Raw genomic sequence first — 19,175 nt, forward strand, 5'->3', positions numbered from 1 at the left:
GTACATCCAGAGCTGATGTCCGACAAGTTGTGTGTGAGGATGCCTTGCTGATGCCGCCACCCCCACCACCACCTTTTTGTTGCCTGATCCAGCTAGCTCAATCGATCGAGCATGATGAGGTAATATAAATTTTATGGTCAAGTTGTGTTCCCTAGCGAGTACCCCACCGACTCCATGTACGAGTTAAAAGTGCATGCAACTTCCCTCCTGTGTCAGCTATGAAGACGCAAATACATTTGCGTCCAACGTTAACATGTCCTCTTTCAGACCCACCATGAATGGGTTGAATGGTCCGTTCCTAAGTATGTTATGCCAACGTCTTTTTGTAGTGTACTCCTACGTTTTTCAGCCCTGGCTGAAGTAGGCCCTGAATCTCTGCCACCGAGCCTCTTTTCTGGCTTCTGACTCCGAGAAATCTCTGCCCAGGCAGCCCCCGTACCCGTGAACTCTGACTTACTTCTAGCGCGGCCCTCCGTGCTCAGCTCAGCCTGCTGCCTGCCAAGATTGACTATAACCTTCGAGTTATCCGTTTCCCTCCCCGAAAATACATTCCAGCCTGCTAGCTTCAGTAAACATCCTTACTCAGCTACAGGGCTAAAGGGCCGACCTGTCTCTATGCAAGTAATTCATAGCTTCTGTTGCCACGCTTCCATGGAAGGCCCCATGCCCCACGCTTCTCATACAGACACTCAGGCGCTTATACACGCACTCACAGCAAGTATAGAATAGCTTCTGCTCTAGAGACCTTTCTGCCCAGATAGCTTAGTTCCTAAACATCAGATATCAGATATGATAGAAGCACAAGTTGATCTGACATGCCAGACTTCTGTCTCTTTCCGTCAGTGTAAATGTCAAGTCCCCTGCACCCCTCCAATTACACGTCATCCAGCTGCGCACGCATCCAAGCTTCCGATTTCTGCTGACATTGCCACATTTTCTGTTAGTGCCACCCCTTTGTGACACCTATCAGTGACGTTTCCAGAACACACCTCTAGTTCACGCCTCTCGATTACGCACATGTACCACGTGTAATATTGTTATCTTGTCTTCTCTCAGCTGTTACGCCTCTTGCACTGTTACTTATGGAATGAAATAAGTATATAAGCTATGTACTGTTAATAAAATGGAGCGCTCTATCCCTTCTGACACCCTGTGTGGTGGTCAGAACATGATATCTTGGCCATGACCATTCCTTTTTAAGGAATAAAACCCCTTAGAACTCTCACACCACGGACTCTGTCTTTTTTCATCCGATCTGAGTTATTATTGATTAAGTACTTACCTGCATAGAAATTAAGAGAGTAAATTAATTATTTACGTCATTTTGGCGCCCGAATAGGGACCCCTCCCCCACCTCACGCGCCGGTTGGCGCATTGCAAGCTCTGTCCCCTGCCATCAGTTAGAAGGAACATACGCGTACCGGCAGGATTTCCTGCATCTCCCTCTGACCCACGGAGGTGACGAAGACTGCGATCAGTGCCCAGACGAGGCGGTGAGGAGTGCGGAGGATCCCGACCAGAGCCTAGCCGAAAGAAGCAAGGTCCGAGGTGTCAAGAGGCCCACCAGGTTTCCGAAGTTTTCCGAAAATTCCCGAAGTTTTCCGAAGTTTTCCGAAGTATCGAGTCGAGTCCAGTCGAGTTTTTCCGAGGCCTTCTGTTTCCGTGCTTCCCGGTGAGTACCATTGCTGGGTCGTATCTAGACGGGTTTGGGTACGCAAGTCCGGTCTGCACTGTTTTTAGGCAGTGTATCTGTACTGTTTAGCAGTATATCTAGTATTCCGAATTTCTGAATTTTTGCACTGTTACAACAGTGTATCTGTACTGTTTAGCAGTACATCTAGTAAAGTGGGGTAGTCATCTATGTTTTAAATGTTTTTGTGATTAATGTCGTGGTATGAATGTGATTGTTTTTCTTGTGCATTATTGTGTTTTTTTGTATAAATAGTTACATTCAGAATTAAGTATCAAGGATCGAGCGTTTCAGTATCAAGTAGGCACAATGCCGTTTTTCAACAAGTTAAAGCAGATAGGAACTAGGAAAGGGATGTTAGAGGAAGAAATTCCAATCCCCCCTAGGGACACTCCAGGCAATTTTATGTATAATAAGCATGGCATAGACGCCATATTGTATCTAGAGTTATGGACCGATTATACCAAGCACCTAGAGGAAAGATACCGATGGCCGGTTAACGGAACATGGGATGCCGAGTGCATCATAAAGGTAGAAGAAGCATTACGGAAAAAGAAAGCCAGACAATCTCAGAAAGACGCCATAGAATTTTGGCGTAAGGAATCACATAAACGTGCTGAAAGAGCACTCCGTAGAGAAGACAGACTTAAAGAATCAGAAAAGGCTCAAGAAAACGAATTAGTTATTGAAGGAATTCGAGTAAAATCAGAACAAATAGATCGCATCCGAAATAGCCAAGTGAACAACATGTATCTTTTGGCCGAAGGTACCCCTGACGCCATTTCAGAAATACCGAAAAATTTGCCGTCACCATTAGTTCCAACTAAAGTAATGCATAAGACTACTAAAGACATATTCCTAAATTCATACTTAGACGATGTAGCACCAGCTTACACCAATCTGCCTGTTCGTGCCCTACCTATTGACAGGGACGGGGGTGGCACTCCACCCCCAGGTCACGTTCCGCCGGTACCGCAACAGACTTCTCCCGTTCCGCCAGCCCCGCCACTTCCCGTACTCAAAACAGACCTGCCGAAACCACGTTTGCCTGATCCACCTAAACGACAAGTTCAAGTTCAGATACAGACTCCCCAGGGAGGTAATGTACAAGCGTCCGCTTCAGGAGGTGCGACCGCGGGTCCTCAGACCCCGCCACCAACTCACAGATTCAATCTCAGAGATATGCAGAGTCCTCTCACGTACAGGTCTCCCCACTCCTCTAATTCATCCCGCCTTGACACATTAAAAGAAAACATGTCAGTTTGCAGATATGATCCAGTACCCGGAAAAGACGATTTAATGATATTGGCATCATTACGGTTAAGATCCGCTACTGATAGCTTGTTATGCTATGCAGGAATGAAGGATCGTCTAGACAGAATATATGAGTTCGTTCAGACAGGAAAGGACTCTGACAGTATTAAGGATGCCATGGAGAAACAGAAAGTTGGCATGCAAGCACTGATACTACGATTTTTCATAAATTGTCTAATAAGAGAACGAGACAGGCCCGGAACAGATCAGAGTGAATTAGACGCATTGAACAAGTGGGGTCAAAATATAGCAGATGGAAGACATGACAGACAAAATTGCATAGACTCTATGTACAAGAAGATTAAGAAAGCAGTGATAGCAGTACACCAGAAAGAGAAAGAAAAGGCTTCCTCCGAGGAGGAAGAAGTACAGGAAGAATCCGAAAGAAATGTAGGAACGATAGCATATGTAGGTAAGGGAACTTACCTTAGGAAGGGTATCCGTCCGGAGAGCAAGAGAGTTTTCTTCTCTGCCTTAACAAATCCGAATTCTGCTGAGCATCAGTTCCAGGAAACTGATAAAAGGCTTCGAGATCGAGTTGGGTACCATGTACTCAATTCTATGGATGAACAAGAACTAGCCCGATCAGCTGTATCATGGGCTGAAAATGCAGACATATATAATGATGACACAGTAGCGCAGACATTTCTGAACCTCTCCCCCGACGAACAGAAATTAGCAGGTGTATACATGATTCAGCACCTTCTCATTAAATACAGAAAACATTATTCCGATCCAGGTCCCTTACACGAGACACTAGAAGCACTACTGATGGATAGATGGAGAGGTCTAAGCACTAAATTAATTCAAATAATTCTAGAACAACGACACAGATATGATACCTTTGTAAGCTCTGAATATGTTCCCGCCCCACCTCCAGAAAGGAAAATGTACCATATGCAATGCGGGGGTGGTATTGAAAGTCAGAACCCCTTACGAGAAGTGCACCCTGTTATGGGTGAGGATAAAACTTTGAAACGCGTGTATGTACACACGCCTCTGACTAAATTAGAACTGATAGAAATGAAGAAACTAGTACCATGCCATGATAAAGATCCTGCAGGTTTCCATAGAGAGCTTAAAGACATGTTATTAATGGGGGACTACACATATGATGATATCATGAAAATGTTGAAAGTATTATTGCCTACGGGTATATTCGAGAAATTAAAGGAAAAGGAATGGGAGGTGGGAGACACAAAGATTGCCTGGGCAGAAATAGAGGAAGAAGAAAAGAAACGGGTCCCAGGGTTAGGCCTTGGGGACAAAACTAAAGCATTACCAGGTTTGATAGTACAGGTCCTGCCCAGATTATGGACAACTAGAAAGGAGGATTGGGATGCAATCTCGTCCTGTAAACAGAAACATGATGAAGATACTAGTGACTTCTATTCAAGATTCGAGAAATGTTTTATTATTAATAGTGGCCTCCAGCCAAGTAGCGAGTCGTACCCACATCTTTTTGTATCAAAGTTAGTCGAGAATTCCCTACCGTTAGTTAAAAATAGAGTGTACAAGGTCGAGAGTACATGGCAAGCAAATACGCCATCCCAGATGTTACAAATGTTACAATATCATCAGAACAGAATTAGAGAAGAACAAGATCAGGAACAAAAACGCATGAAAGACACGAAGATGAAAATGTTAGTAGCTCAGACGGTCCCATCCGATGGTCACAGAAAGGGTACGACCCAGACAAGTCACACTGCAGCTCCTGTTAAAGGGACATGCAATTATTGCAAGCAGCCAGGTCACTACGTACACGAATGCCCAGTTCTGAAACATAACATAGCGACAGGTAAAACTAAAGAAAGACCGCATCCGCCTAGACAAGACCATAACCAGCATCAGTCTACACAGAATACACAGCCTATGCATGCTTCCTCGACTCCAGCACAGACCGTAGCAGTACCACAGCCACAGCCCATTGCCGCAACTCAGCAAGTTTCACAGCAGATGTACCAGTATGCCCAGTCCGCTTACCCCGAATATTCCCGATATACATGAAACAGCCTAGAGAGGGAAGGTGGCTTGCCTCTTATTGAGATTCCTGTAGATCAAGAAGGTCCTTATGTACACAGTCAAGTATTGGGAAAAGACAGAAAGTTTTTAATTGACACAGGGGCAAGTCGCACTACAATAAGTCATGATGAAGTTCCAGGGGCACCCCTCTCAGGCTCACAGAATGTTTCCCTGGGTTTTTCAGGACAGCCTATTGTAAATGAGGTATCCGAACCAGTCCCCCTGGCTGTGGGTCCATTATCACGCGTTACAGACCTGTTACTCACGAAATCATGTCCAGAAAATCTGTTAGGAATTAAAACATTGAAGGATCTAGGAGCTATAATATGCTGTTCCCCGGAGGGAGTTAGACTCTTTCTGCGGGATTTCAAGGGTCATTATGTTTTGCGTGAGTTTGATGTCAGATTGAAAAATGTACCAGATTACTTGTGGGCAAAAGGCCCAACAGATGTAGGCTGTATGCACATTACACCATACCGCGTTACACTCAAGGCAGGTGTTGTATTACCCAGAATCAGACAATACAAGTTACCACCCGATGCTGTAGTGGCTTTACTGAAAATCATTGAAGAGCTCATTGCCCAAGGAGTGGTCGTCGAGACCGACTCCAATATCTGTAATTCACCCATCATTCCGATTCTTAAACGTACTGATCCCAATGCACCGCCAGTATATCGGCTGGTGATTGATCTTCGAGAATTAAATAAATGCATTATTCCACAGTATCCTGTGGTCCCCGATATCTCCTCTCTATTGACTGCTATTGATTCAGAAGCAACGTTCTTTACTGTAATTGATCTCAAGAACGCCTTCTTCAGCGTGCCTATTGATCCAGAGAGCCAATATCTCTTCGGATTCAGTTTAAATGGACGCAGTTTCAAATTTTCGCGCGCACCTCAAGGATTCACAGAAAGCCCCAGCATCTATAGTCAAGCACTGAAAAGACAACTAGATTGTATTCAAATGCCAGTTAACACCGCTTTACTGCAATACGTCGATGATCTGCTGATCACCGCACGAAGTGAGCCCGAATGTGAAAAAGCATCACTGACCGTTTTACACTTCCTGGCCGACAAGGGACACAAGGTGTCTCCTTCAAAGCTACAATTCTGTGTTCAGCAAGTTGTGTACTTGGGTCACTTGCTGTCCAAAGTGGGGAGACAGCTCACTCCCGATCGCATTCAGTTAATTGCAAATATGCCACAACCCCAGACACAAAAGGAAGTGCGGGCCTTCATAGGCCTCACCTCGTACTGCAGACAATGGATTCCCCAGTATGCATTTCTAGCCAAGCCACTCATCCAGTTAACGACACAGGAGGCAGCGACTCCGACTGCCCTCCCTTGGACTCAGGAACACACACAAGCTTTTGAAGACTTAAAGAAAGCCTTATGTCAAGCACCAGTTTTAGCGACACCATGTTACAGCAAACCGTTTACACTTTTTGTTACAGAACGTGACGGTACAGCGTTGTCTGTCCTCACTCAAGATCAAGCAGGTTCACATAAGCCTTGTGCTTATTTTTCTAGTACATTGGATTCAGTAGCCCAAGCACTCCCTGCGTGCTTAAAGTCAGTAGCAGCAACAGCGTTAGCAATAAGACAAAGTGACTCAATTGTTTTAGGTCATCAGTTAACAGTTCAAGTACCACATTCTGTAGAGGTTTTGTTAAACAGAACCCAGACTCAACACTTGACTATAGCACGACTGACAGGTTATGAATTAACACTATTTCAGCCACACATAGAAATCAGACGCTGCAGTATCCTGAACCCCGCAACACTATTACCAACAGTTATGACAGATCCAGCCCCACATGATTGTATAGAAATCATTAATGCAGTAACAAAGCCTAGACGAGATTTAACAGATGTTCCATTGACAAATCCAGACCTGACACTTTATGTGGACGGTTCATGCATGAGAACAAGTACAGGAGAATTAGTGGCCGCGTATGCCGTGACCACTGAAACTGAAGTTAAAGAAACGCATCGTATTAACACACTGTCTGCTCAAGCAGCAGAGCTCATCGCTCTGACCCGAGCTTGTATTCTAGCTAAAAACAGAAATGTTAACATATACACTGATTCCCGTTATGCCTTCGGAGTTGTACACGACTTCGGAGTCCTCTGGCAAGAACGAGGTTTCCTGACCTCTCATGGGGCCAAGATTCAACATGGCCCCCTCATTCAAGCACTGTTAGAAGCAATACATTTGCCCTCGGGCATATCAGTCATGAAGTGTAAGGCACATACTAAAATTACAGATTCTGTTTCACAGGGTAACGACCTGGCAGACCAGACAGCAAAACATACAGCACTGACTCACATCCAGATTACTGATGTGACAAAGACAATAGTACCGACAAAGTGTATGACAGTTAGAGATCCTGCCCTAGACGTAATTGACATTCAGACACATGCTACTCCAGATGAAATAAAGAAATGGACTGAACTAGGAGGGATTCAGACAGATCAAGGTTGGGTGACGAAGGGAAAATCTATATGGTTTCTCCCTGACTCAATGGTTCAAGTCATGATAAATACAGCACATAGCCCGGCACATCTAGGAGAGAAGGCGATGTTAGACAGTTTACAGAATCTCTGGTACAACAAACACTTACGAGCAGCAGCAAAACAGAAAGTGCGTACTTGCATGATCTGTTGTCAGTTCAATCCAGGTAAAAGCGTCCCTGTAGAGCAAGGAGGATTTCATCCTCCCGATCACCCTTTTGAAGTCCTCCAGATGGATTATATCCAGATGAACAGTTGTCGAGGTTTTAAATATGTCCTTGTAATTGTTTGTGCCCTGTCCCGCTGGACCGAAGCATACCCAGTCCCAGACTACACTGCTCCGACCACTGCCAGACAGTTGGTTCGTGAATTCTTCCCACGATACGGTTTGCCCCGTGTCGTGTATTCAGATAACGGACAGCCGTTCTCGTCCGAGTTGATGAAACAGGTTTCCCTTTTGCTAGGATATCAGTGGAGGTTCCACTGTGTCCGACATCCCGAAGCAGCAGGCCTTGTAGAAAGGCATAATCAGACGCTAAAAATCCGCCTTGCCAAGATCTGTCAGGAAAAAGGGGTCGACTGGATAGTCGCCCTGCCCGTGGCACTATTCTACATGAGAATGGTCGCCCACTCAAGATCAGGGCTATCCCCGTACGAAGTGGTCTTTGGCAGACCACCGAATATGTGGGGGACGCCCATTCCGAAGAAAATAACTGATGTTGATTGTAATATGTTGACAGATTACCTTGCCTCCTTGATGTCTGCACTCCAATCATGTCGTTCACAGGTTGCCGCAGCCTTCCCTGACAACACCGATGTAAAGGCGCATGAGGTTCGTCCTGGGGACCTGGTACTCGTCCGGAATTTCGACCGGAAAAGTCCGCTGGAGCCCCGTTGGAAGTCTCCGAAGACCGTCCTCCTTACAACCAGGACCGCCGTGAAGATAGAGGGGAGAAAGGGGTGGGTCCATACGAGTCACATCAAACTTTGCAATGAACTAAAAAACGGACTAAAACAGGACTCTGACTCGTCCACCCCCACCAAAGACTGTGTAGAGGAAAAAGACTTTACCGTTGCCGAACGAGAAAAGACTCCCCAAGAACTGTACCGTATGAAGCTTCGATCTAGCAAGTCAGACAGTTTAATTGTTTAAGTCCTCCCCTAGGTGAATCGGTTAAATAGTTTCTGACATGTATCCCCTAGATCGAGATAGAGAGAGAGAGAGAGAAGCAAAGAAACGTACATACTGCAAATCACTGCGTAGTCACTGTATAGTGACGTTGTTAATAATGTTTTTTCTAAGTATTCTAATTATTATTGCCAGCATTCTGCTACCTATATATTGGCCTATTTTCAGGCGTAAACAATCTGCTTACAACGTTTCTGCTGAACATACTTTTAGTGAACTTCCTGCACATGAACTCTCTTATAGACTTGCGCTGCGCAACAATACATTCATTAGTATGTTACATCACTCCCATCAGACAAATAATGCTACAGACTGCTGGATATGTGGCCGACTCCCTCCCTACCAGAATTACAAGGGAGCTCTGCCCCTCTTTCCGTACCCGTTCACTCACAATGGCTCCTGTGGGGCATGGTTTAAAATAATTAATTCCTTAGATCCTGATATTGCTGTTTTCGATGGGGGCTGGGTTTGGGGAAACTTGAACTTAGTCCTGCTCAACGTCTGTTATCCTGATAAAGAGGGACTTCCCACTCGAATAGGAACTGATCTAGAGAATGAAGTATATGGATTAGGTAATTACACAATTAGCCTTATGATCCTTACTGTTGAATCCGAAGCTGCTCCAGTTCTGCCCCATATGTTGGTATTACCAGTCACAGGTGAACTATGTGTTAGCAAGAAAGGTTCAGTACACGTAGGTCATAGTAAATGCACTACTGTGGTCGAATTCAGTGATCATGGTAAATCGTCCTTTAAAGTTATAAGTCACTCCTATTTTGTTTGTGGTCATACCGCATACATACGTTTGCCTCCAGATTGGGATGGAACCTGTTATATTGCATTCCTTCTGCCACCTGTTTTTCTAGCTCCCCCTGATTACCATAGAAATACGAATCTAGTACAGAATAGACCCAAAAGAGATATTCCACTTGTCGACTACACAGAAACGGCATGGGAACAGTACACTGATTTCAATAAAGGATTCTTTTTCTTTCTAGGACCTGTCCAAAACAGTAAACTAATACGCAGATTAACCAGAACATTAGAAGCTGTAGTACATGAAACTGCCTCCGCCTTAGGTAACTTAACAGAGGAGCAATCTGCTATACGGGTTGTTGTCCTTCAAAATCGTCTTGTAATTGACGTCATCTTGGCAGATAGAGGTGGAGCCTGTAAGGTCATCGGGTCAAGTTGCTGTGTTTTCATCCCACAAAACGCACCATCTGTCTATCAAGCTATTACCCGTCTGCATAAAATTGCAAATCAGATACATCAGAATCCAGGCACCTGGACTTGGTCCGGTTGGTTCTGGACTACGTTAACAGCTTGGGGATGGAAGATCTTATCATTCCTAGGCATTGGCCTTGTTATAGTATTCAGCTGCTGCCTGTGCCTGCAGTGTGGGCCAGCGATTTGTGGACTGTGTGCCACATCGTGCATCGAACATTCAAGTTGTCTCTCAAGCAGTCAAAGAAAGAAAGATGAACATATAATGTTACAAGAACAAACCGATCGATTTATGAGGATCGATATATCATGAAGGGTCCGTAGGGAACAAGGAGGGAATGAGGTAATATAAATTTTATGGTCAAGTTGTGTTCCCTAGCGAGTACCCCACCGACTCCATGTACGAGTTAAAAGTGCATGCAACTTCCCTCCTGTGTCAGCTATGAAGACGCAAATACATTTGCGTCCAACGTTAACATGTCCTCTTTCAGACCCACCATGAATGGGTTGAATGGTCCGTTCCTAAGTATGTTATGCCAACGTCTTTTTGTAGTGTACTCCTACGTTTTTCAGCCCTGGCTGAAGTAGGCCCTGAATCTCTGCCACCGAGCCTCTTTTCTGGCTTCTGACTCCGAGAAATCTCTGCCCAGGCAGCCCCCGTACCCGTGAACTCTGACTTACTTCTAGCGCGGCCCTCCGTGCTCAGCTCAGCCTGCTGCCTGCCAAGATTGACTATAACCTTCGAGTTATCTGTTTCCCTCCCCGAAAATACATTCCAGCCTGCTAGCTTCAGTAAACATCCTTACTCAGCTACAGGGCTAAAGGGCCGACCTGTCTCTATGCAAGTAATTCATAGCTTCTGTTGCCACGCTTCCATGGAAGGCCCCATGCCCCACGCTTCTCATACAGACACTCAGGCGCTTATACACGCACTCACAGCAAGTATAGAATAGCTTCTGCTCTAGAGACCTTTCTGCCCAGATAGCTTAGTTCCTAAACATCAGATATCAGATATGATAGAAGCACAAGTTGATCTGACATGCCAGACTTCTGTCTCTTTCCGTCAGTGTAAATGTCAAGTCCCCTGCACCCCTCCAATTACACGTCATCCAGCTGCGCACGCATCCAAGCTTCCGATTTCTGCTGACATTGCCACATTTTCTGTTAGTGCCACCCCTTTGTGACACCTATCAGTGACGTTTCCAGAACACACCTCTAGTTCACGCCTCTCGATTACGCACATGTACCACGTGTAATATTGTTATCTTGTCTTCTCTCAGCTGTTACGCCTCTTGCACTGTTACTTATGGAATGAAATAAGTATATAAGCTATGTACTGTTAATAAAATGGAGCGCTCTATCCCTTCTGACACCCTGTGTGGTGGTCAGAACATGATATCTTGGCCATGACCATTCCTTTTTAAGGAATAAAACCCCTTAGAACTCTCACACCACGGACTCTGTCTTTTTTCATCCGATCTGAGTTATTATTGATTAAGTACTTACCTGCATAGAAATTAAGAGAGTAAATTAATTATTTACGTCAATGAGACTCATGCACTCTGATCTCCTAGGCCTCAGTCAAGCATCAATAGTAACATTTTCATACGTGAGTGTAGGTTCATTGTTTTCCATCCACAGACTAAAAGCCTGGGGTGGGAGTGAAAGAACCATAACTAGGTAACAAGGAAGGCAGACGCTGTGGGAAGGACTCTGGATATGGTATGTTCCTTGGTCCCCGAGTTACTTCGATGTCACTGCCTTGCACAAATGGCATAAGTCCTGGATGTTGGGTGCCATAGTTGAGGGTTCCGAGCAGCGCTTGTAACACTGTCTGAAGTTTACTTGCACCTGCTGCAGCTTCACTATTCTCAAAGTAAGTGGGGGATGTTTGTGGACCTGACTGCATTGAGTCCCCCGAGGGGCGGTGTGATGGCGCCGACCCCCTCCCCAAGTCTTGTTGCCCTGGTGTGGCCTGAGATCGCCCCCGACATAGGCGGCCGGCTCCCGGGGTCAAGCGGAACTTTTTGCCTTTTGGTGACTCTTCCATTCTGAACATTGTCCCACAATCCGTTTGACCTGAAGACACGTCCTGCGGTGCCCTAGTCCGACCATCACATATTCCTGCGCCAGGAGACGGCGTGGGGTGCACTGGAAGGGAGAGGCGGAGTGAACGAGCCTCCCCCACCTCCCCAGGTGGAGGTTTCTCAGGTATACCCCAGCGCTTCACGCAACCAGCTGAGTTGCGCCCGCTCTTGCGGCTGCAGCGTCTCGCTCACCATCTAGTTGAGTTGCGCCCACTCTTGCGGTGCAGCGATAGGCGGCTGCCACAGGACTCTCAAAATGGCGGGCGGCTCTTCGGATTTGGGCCTGGTCCACTAAAATGGCCCTGGGACACCTTGGAACTCGGACGCTTGTCTGCTAGGGCTTGGGCCCCATTCTCGAAAGCGTCCCCTCAGACTTGAAGATTTTACAAAAGTCACCGGGGCCCCCGACTCCCGCAGACTTCCGGTGGCGAGCGACTGCCATGATTGCTCGCGGAATGGCCACGACGTAGCCACGGGGTGCTCTCATGCTGACGCCAGCTTCAATCTGAAACATCCAGAAACACTGTAGACTACCAATTCGATCAGTTCCGGTGGAGCCTCAATGTGACCCGGTAGAGAAGAATTTGCCCTCCCCTCTTTGATTGATAGTTCTTGTTGCCTGTCCCTTCTCTTGTCATTTAACAGAACTTTTTGGTCTGCTGAAAAGGGTTATGTTCCGACCGCTGGTTGGTGGAGACATTTTGATTATATTCTGGACCTGCGTTGTCGCGTAATGCGTCATATGACGCGCTGCGTTAGCGCACCCGGAAGTGCTCCGGTGCACAGCTTCCCGGAAACGATCCAGAGCGCGGCGCGCAGCGCGTAACGTAAGCATAACAGGTCATGTGACTTATTAATAAAACTTTTCATTGGTTCATTTTACTTTTGTTATTCTAATGATGAAAAGCTTGGTAATATGACCTAAAAATAACACTTTTCATTGCTTTCGAACATTTTTTTTCTCCCAAATGATGAAAGCCCCACCTTTTTTTTTCTCACTCTGACTTGTAAAGCAAAGGACCCAGATGCATTTACAGTTTATCACTAACAATGTTCCAGGCTAATGTATTTTCCCGGGAAATTTACAACTGTCCTGCAAGTAAAATATTCCTTTTTCGAGGGCGTTTCTTCGTCCCATGAGGGAGCCGTTAAGCAAAAGAGGCTCGGCCTGCTGTCTTAGTCGCTGATAGGCATGAATATCGGATTCTTATCGATCACTTTATGTTGCAGGAGTGGAAAAAACAACAGCCCTTGACCATTTCTCTTTACTGCGTTCCTGCGTATTATACCTTTTAATCGTCATGTAATCGGGCGGCTTTATTTCACTTGCCTTTTACTCATTCGAAAACAGTGGCTATTATTCAAACCTATACCAAAAAAGGTAGTACTACCATGTTTTGTTTGAAAAACCTTTATTGTGGAAATGTCAGTATACAAATACGGGCCTATAACCACGTGGGCCGGCCACGGAGCAAACTGGAATCGTATATGATGAGGGGACATTTACACTGAAGAAAAGAACGTAACGAGCGGGCCATTAGGTTGCAAGAACTAAGGTGTCTAACAGTTGCGGAATCGGTGGACGTACATTTTATAATTAAAATACGACAGGGTCAGTTACAATAAAATTATCTAGATATACATTTGCGGGAAAGTATCATAGGTGACGTTAATTAGAACTTTCAATAGTACAGTAATCAATAACACATCAGAACTTAATATCAATAGGGATGTCCAAATGTTCAATCAATTCTCATACCCGCCCACCATGTGCTTCAAAACTGCATACGTATCTCGTGATATCAAGGTTGGGCAACCAGTCCACAACAAAGAGTTACGAGTCCCATTTATACCGGCGCCATTTTGTGCGAGGCCGGGCAGGTCCAGGATATAGTCAAAATGTCTCCACCAACCAGCGGTCGGACCGAACACCTTTCGGCAGTCCAAAAAGGTTCCGTTAAATGACAACAGAAGAAATAGGCAACAAGAACAATCAGTCAAAAGAGGGGACGCTTTCGTGAATGGGGCCCATGACCTATCAGGCAAGCGTCCGAATTCCAAGGTGTCCCAGGGCCATTTTAGTGGACCAGGCCCAAATCCAAAGAGTTGGCCACCATTTTGAGAGTCCTGTTGCAGCCGGCTATCGCTGCACCACAAGAGTAACCGCAATTCAGCTAGATGGCGGGTGAGTCACTGTACCGCAAGAGCGGGCGGAACTCAGCTGGATGGGGGGTGAGGCACTGTGCTGCAAGAGCGGGCGGAACTCAGCTGGATGGCGGGTGAAACGCTAAGAGGCGCCCCACTGCAGATGAGGTGCCTCCACCTGGGGAGGCGGGAGAGGCCCGTTTAAGCACCCCCCCCCCCCCCCCCGGGCACCCCACGCCGTCTTTCGGCGCAGCATTGTAGGATAGCCACACCAGTGCGGCAACATGCTGGACACCACCTCGGTGCCACCCGGATCTCGGCGCGTTAGAGTCACTGCACCGCAAGAGTGGGCGAAACTCAGCTGGATGGCGGGTGAGTCGCTGTACCGCAAGAGTGGGTGAAATTCAGCTGGATGGCGGCTGAGTCGCTGTACCGCAAGAGCGGGCGCAACTCTGCTGAACGGCGAGTGAAACGGCAAAGGGCGCCGCACTGCACATGAGGTGCCTCCACCTAGGGAGGGGGAAGAGGCCAGTTCGCGCCCCCCCCCCCGGCAATCTACGCCGTCTTTCGGCGCGCATTGTAGGATAGCCACACCAGTGCGGCAACTTGCTGGACACCACCTCGGTGCCATCCAGATCTCGACGCGTTGTGCTGCCTTCGGCCTATTCGCACATCGGTCCGCTACTGACGCCGCCTCACAGGCCAACGGATTTTGTAGGCTTTTTATAGCCCAAAGCCGCATAACAGGTCATGTGACTTGTTTATAAAACTTTTCATTGGTTCATTTTACTTTTGGTTTCCTAATGATGAAATGCTTGATCATATGACCTAAAAATAACACTTTTCATTGGATTGAAACATTTTTTTTTCCAAAACGATGAAAGCCCCGCCTTTTTTTTTCTCACTCGGCAATCCAAAAAGGTTCCGTTAGATGACAACAGAGGGGACAGGCAACAAGAACCATCACTCAAAAAAGGGGAGGGCAAGTTCTTCCCTACAAGGTCACGTTGGGGCTTCACCGGAACTCATCGAATTGATAGTCTACAGTGTTTCTGGATGTTTCAGACTGAAGCTGGCGTCAGCATGAGAGCACCACCATCTCGTAGCTCCGTCGTGGCCATTCCGCAAGCAATCATGGCAGTCGCTCCCCACCGGAAGCCTGCGGGAGTCGGGGGCCCCAATGACTTTTGTAGAATCTTCAAGGCTGAGGGGACGCTTTAGAGAATGGGGCCCAAACCCTAGCAGGCAAATGTCCGAGTTCAAATGTGTCCCAGGGCCATTTTAGTGGACCAGGCCCAAATCCGAAGAGCCGGCCGCCATTTTAAGAGTCCTGTGGCAGCCACCAATCGCTGCACCGCAAGAGTGGGCGCAATTCTACTGGATGGTGGACGAGACGCTGTAGCCGCAAGAGCGGGCGGTAAACAGCTGAATGGCGGATGAGGCACAGTGCAGTAAAAGCGGGCGGAAAACCGCTGAATGGCAAGTGAAACGCTAAAGGGGCGCCCCACTACAGCAGACGAGCCTCCACCTGGGGAGGCCCGTTCACGCCGCCCCCCCGCCCCCCCCCCCCCGGGGCGCCCCACGCCGTTTTTCGGTGCAGCATTGTAGGATGCCAAGACTAGTGCGGCAAGTAAAGGACATCACCTGGGTGCCGTCCAGATCTCGGCGCGTTGTGCTGCCTTCGGACTATTCGCACAACAGACCGCTACTGACCATTGTTGCTTTTGTTTAAATTTTTTTTTTAACGTGTTTACTGTTTTTGGTGCTTTGTATATATTTATAAGTTATTAAAGTGTTATAATCCTACTACTTTGTTGGAGTGCTATATATTTTTAATGTGACACATAATTGTGAAGACTTTGATGTACAAAAAGGCATCCCTGGAATCTTCCGCTTCAGGCTCGGTCCCACACACCCTCACAGTGAGAATCCCCTCCCCAATCACAAGACAGGATCGTTATCAGATAGTAGGAACGCTTGTGGTGTGACGGATCTCATGAGGTAGGGGCCTTGATCTACTGTAACTCCATTGAAGAGGGGTGATTCTTTACAGTTGAGGCCATAAACTACATCCGCAGGGCTAGGTGATAGCCTGGGACCGGCCTGGACAATCAGACACAAAGGAAGAGGAGTGTCAGAGGGTGCGGTAGTGAATAGGGTGAAAGGGAGGTGTCGGGCGGGCACAGGGTGTGATTCTCAGGGAAAGCGCAGATGGGGGGAGGTTTATAGCCCATGCATAAGACAGAGAGCGGGGGTGACCAGTGAGTGGGGGAGATGCTTGCGAGGGTGGGGAGCCATGCTGAGGATCGGCGGCGTGCAGAGAGTGGGTCTGGTCAAGGCATCTAAAATGGCTGCCGTGCACGACAAAAGTGTGGCATTGGAAAAAAAGCAAGATGGCGCAGACAATGTTTATCAATACGGATTAATTTATAACAATTATTTTTAACAATATATTTACTCGCAGTGTCAAAATGGCGGTCAACACTTTCTGATTTCCTTCGAATCGAACGTTAACAGACGTCACGCAGCCAAAAAAAAAAAAAAAACGCTCACGCGCAGCCGCTGGAAGACAAGTATCAACATATATGAGCATCCTCAGCCACCCTCAGAAAACATAGGGGGTCAGGATAAGTCTCCCGTACCCCATTATACCCATTTCTCACATTGTTTTTCCTCCATCTTGTAATTTAATTAAAACGAAACACAAAATGGCGAATTCCCGTTTCGCGTCCCGATTCGCTACCCGGTTCGCGAACCGGAAAGCGCTTCTACCGCTATAAATCAAATTTTTTTAATTTGCCCCACGGGACCCTTTAATAACCCCAACATCATTCCTAAGGGGTCAAGAAGGGTCTACCTTGCCCCCTTTCATTAAATTACCCCTTCGTTTTTCTCCTCTTCTTGTCTCTCGATCCTACCGAGAGACAAGATGGCGGCCACTCCGGACTGTTTAGAATGTTGACAGACACCGGAGAGCCAATCAGCTTCGCTTCGCAAAGCTCCGTTACGCGAAAAGTTCGCGAACCACAGCGCTACCCGGGACGCTGTCACAGATATATCTGTTTTTTAAAACGTTAATTTCTCAAAATCCACTGGAGCACATATATTGAGACCCAGCAAAGGCACATCGGGCTAACAGGCCCTACAATTTTGCCAAGTTTCATGCAAATCCATTCAGCCGTTCGAGCTAAAAGTGAGGCCAAACGCCCTATGGAAAACTCAATGTTAAAAACGCGTTTTGGGACCCCCCTTTTTCTCGGCCCCCCCTTGACGAAACCCCCCCAAATTTTTAGGGGCTGCTCAGAAACAAAATGCGCCATTTTCCTGAAAATTTCAGCCGATTCCGTCCACAAACGCCAAAGTTATTAGACATAGAATTTTCAAAAGTCCCATAGAGAAAAAATCCTAACTATATATACCTACTGGCGACCGCCAGTAGGTAATTATATATATATATATATATATATATATATATATATAATATATATATAGATAGATTTATATAGTTATATGTAAATTATTTATGTTGTTTATATTTCGTCATCATTGGCACTCCTTTACCATCAATTCTTTAGTTCTATCTACTGCATAGTTTCCTACCTTTTCCATAACTGTTTGACGTTATGGTTTTTGTAGCATTTACAGTTCTTTGTAATGTATGCGCACACACATACACTTTTAAACACGGATGCATACACTAATACACCCAAGTACTCTTTGAATCATACAGTAACATACCCAGGCACACGCTGATGCATTCAGTTACATATTTACCCACTTACCCACTCACTCATACACACACTGAGACACTCTGGAAGGCACTAAAACATACACTGGCCCAACCATAAACACACCAATTCATTCTGCAATAGATTCACACACTGAAACATTAATGCACACACTCATACATTCACTGACTCAGTCACTCACTTATAAATAGACTCAGACACTCCATGCCACACTAATGGATACACTAACATACCCCTGCACACAGTCATGCATTGACTGAGACACTCATTCAGTCAGTCAGTCAAGCACAAACTGAAACATCGTATGACGCATTGATACATACACTGACACAGCCACAAACACACTGATACATACACTAACTCACACAGGCTTACACTGCCACACCCATGGATACATTTGTTTGAGAAGCAAACAAGGACCCCCTGATACGGATTAATTTCCTGGGTCAGGGCAAAGAGCAAATGTGAGTAGATTACCCAGGCAAATTCTTAAACCAACTAACACACAAAAATATAGCGGAGAGCTGTAACTAAAGGTTGCATAGTTCTAAAGAATAGACAAAGGGTAACGCTAGTGTTACGGTGTTATTTTTAGACTACAGGAACCGCCCAACCGCTGCAACCGCCCGACCGCTGCAACTGCTCGCAGTCATCACTGAAGCAGTTCTTTGAAATACGAAATACCATTCCGGTAAACAAGCGCTTTATTAAGATAAAATGTAGCTTTAAACTAAAATGCGCGAAGTCTTAAATTAAAGGGAAGTAGGTAATGCTAGCGCTACTTTGTTTGTTGCAGATTGCAAATACCACTTATCCGCTGCAAATACCCGAAAATATCAGTTGAAGCAGTGCGTGGACTGCAACCGTTTGAAAATGGGTAAATTAGCAAGCCAGCTTAATAAAATTAAGACGCCATATATCCTTTAGCGCCTAGCTAATGTGTATTTAATATATTTTTATAGATGGGCAACTGTAGCTAATCATATCGTGAGAAGATATATTCATAACACGGCTAACGATCGGATGAAAACTAGGAACATCTAGAATTATATGGTAAGAAATACAACAAATAGTCACGTGTACCTAATATAGAAAACAAGCAATGTACTTGCAAATAGATAAACGCCTCTGCATTCTTAAGAACAATCAAAAGCCAGAATTTAACAAATACGAACAGGGTGTAGGTAGAATGTAATAAAGACTCTCCTTGAAGGATTATAAACTCTTACTGCTTATTCC

General features: G+C 46.0%; 1 protein-coding gene across 1 annotated transcript in view; it reads right to left on the reverse strand.

Moving 5' to 3' along the window:
- LOC147698983 (beta-1,4-galactosyltransferase 3-like) overlaps positions 1 to 19,175 on the reverse strand; it is a 156,821-nt gene that overhangs the window by 55,868 nt on the left and 81,778 nt on the right. The window lies entirely within an intron of this gene.

Source organism: Lissotriton vulgaris, chromosome 8 (genome assembly GCF_964263255.1).
Source record: "Lissotriton vulgaris chromosome 8, aLisVul1.2, whole genome shotgun sequence".
Taxonomy (NCBI): Eukaryota; Metazoa; Chordata; class Amphibia; order Caudata; family Salamandridae; genus Lissotriton; species Lissotriton vulgaris.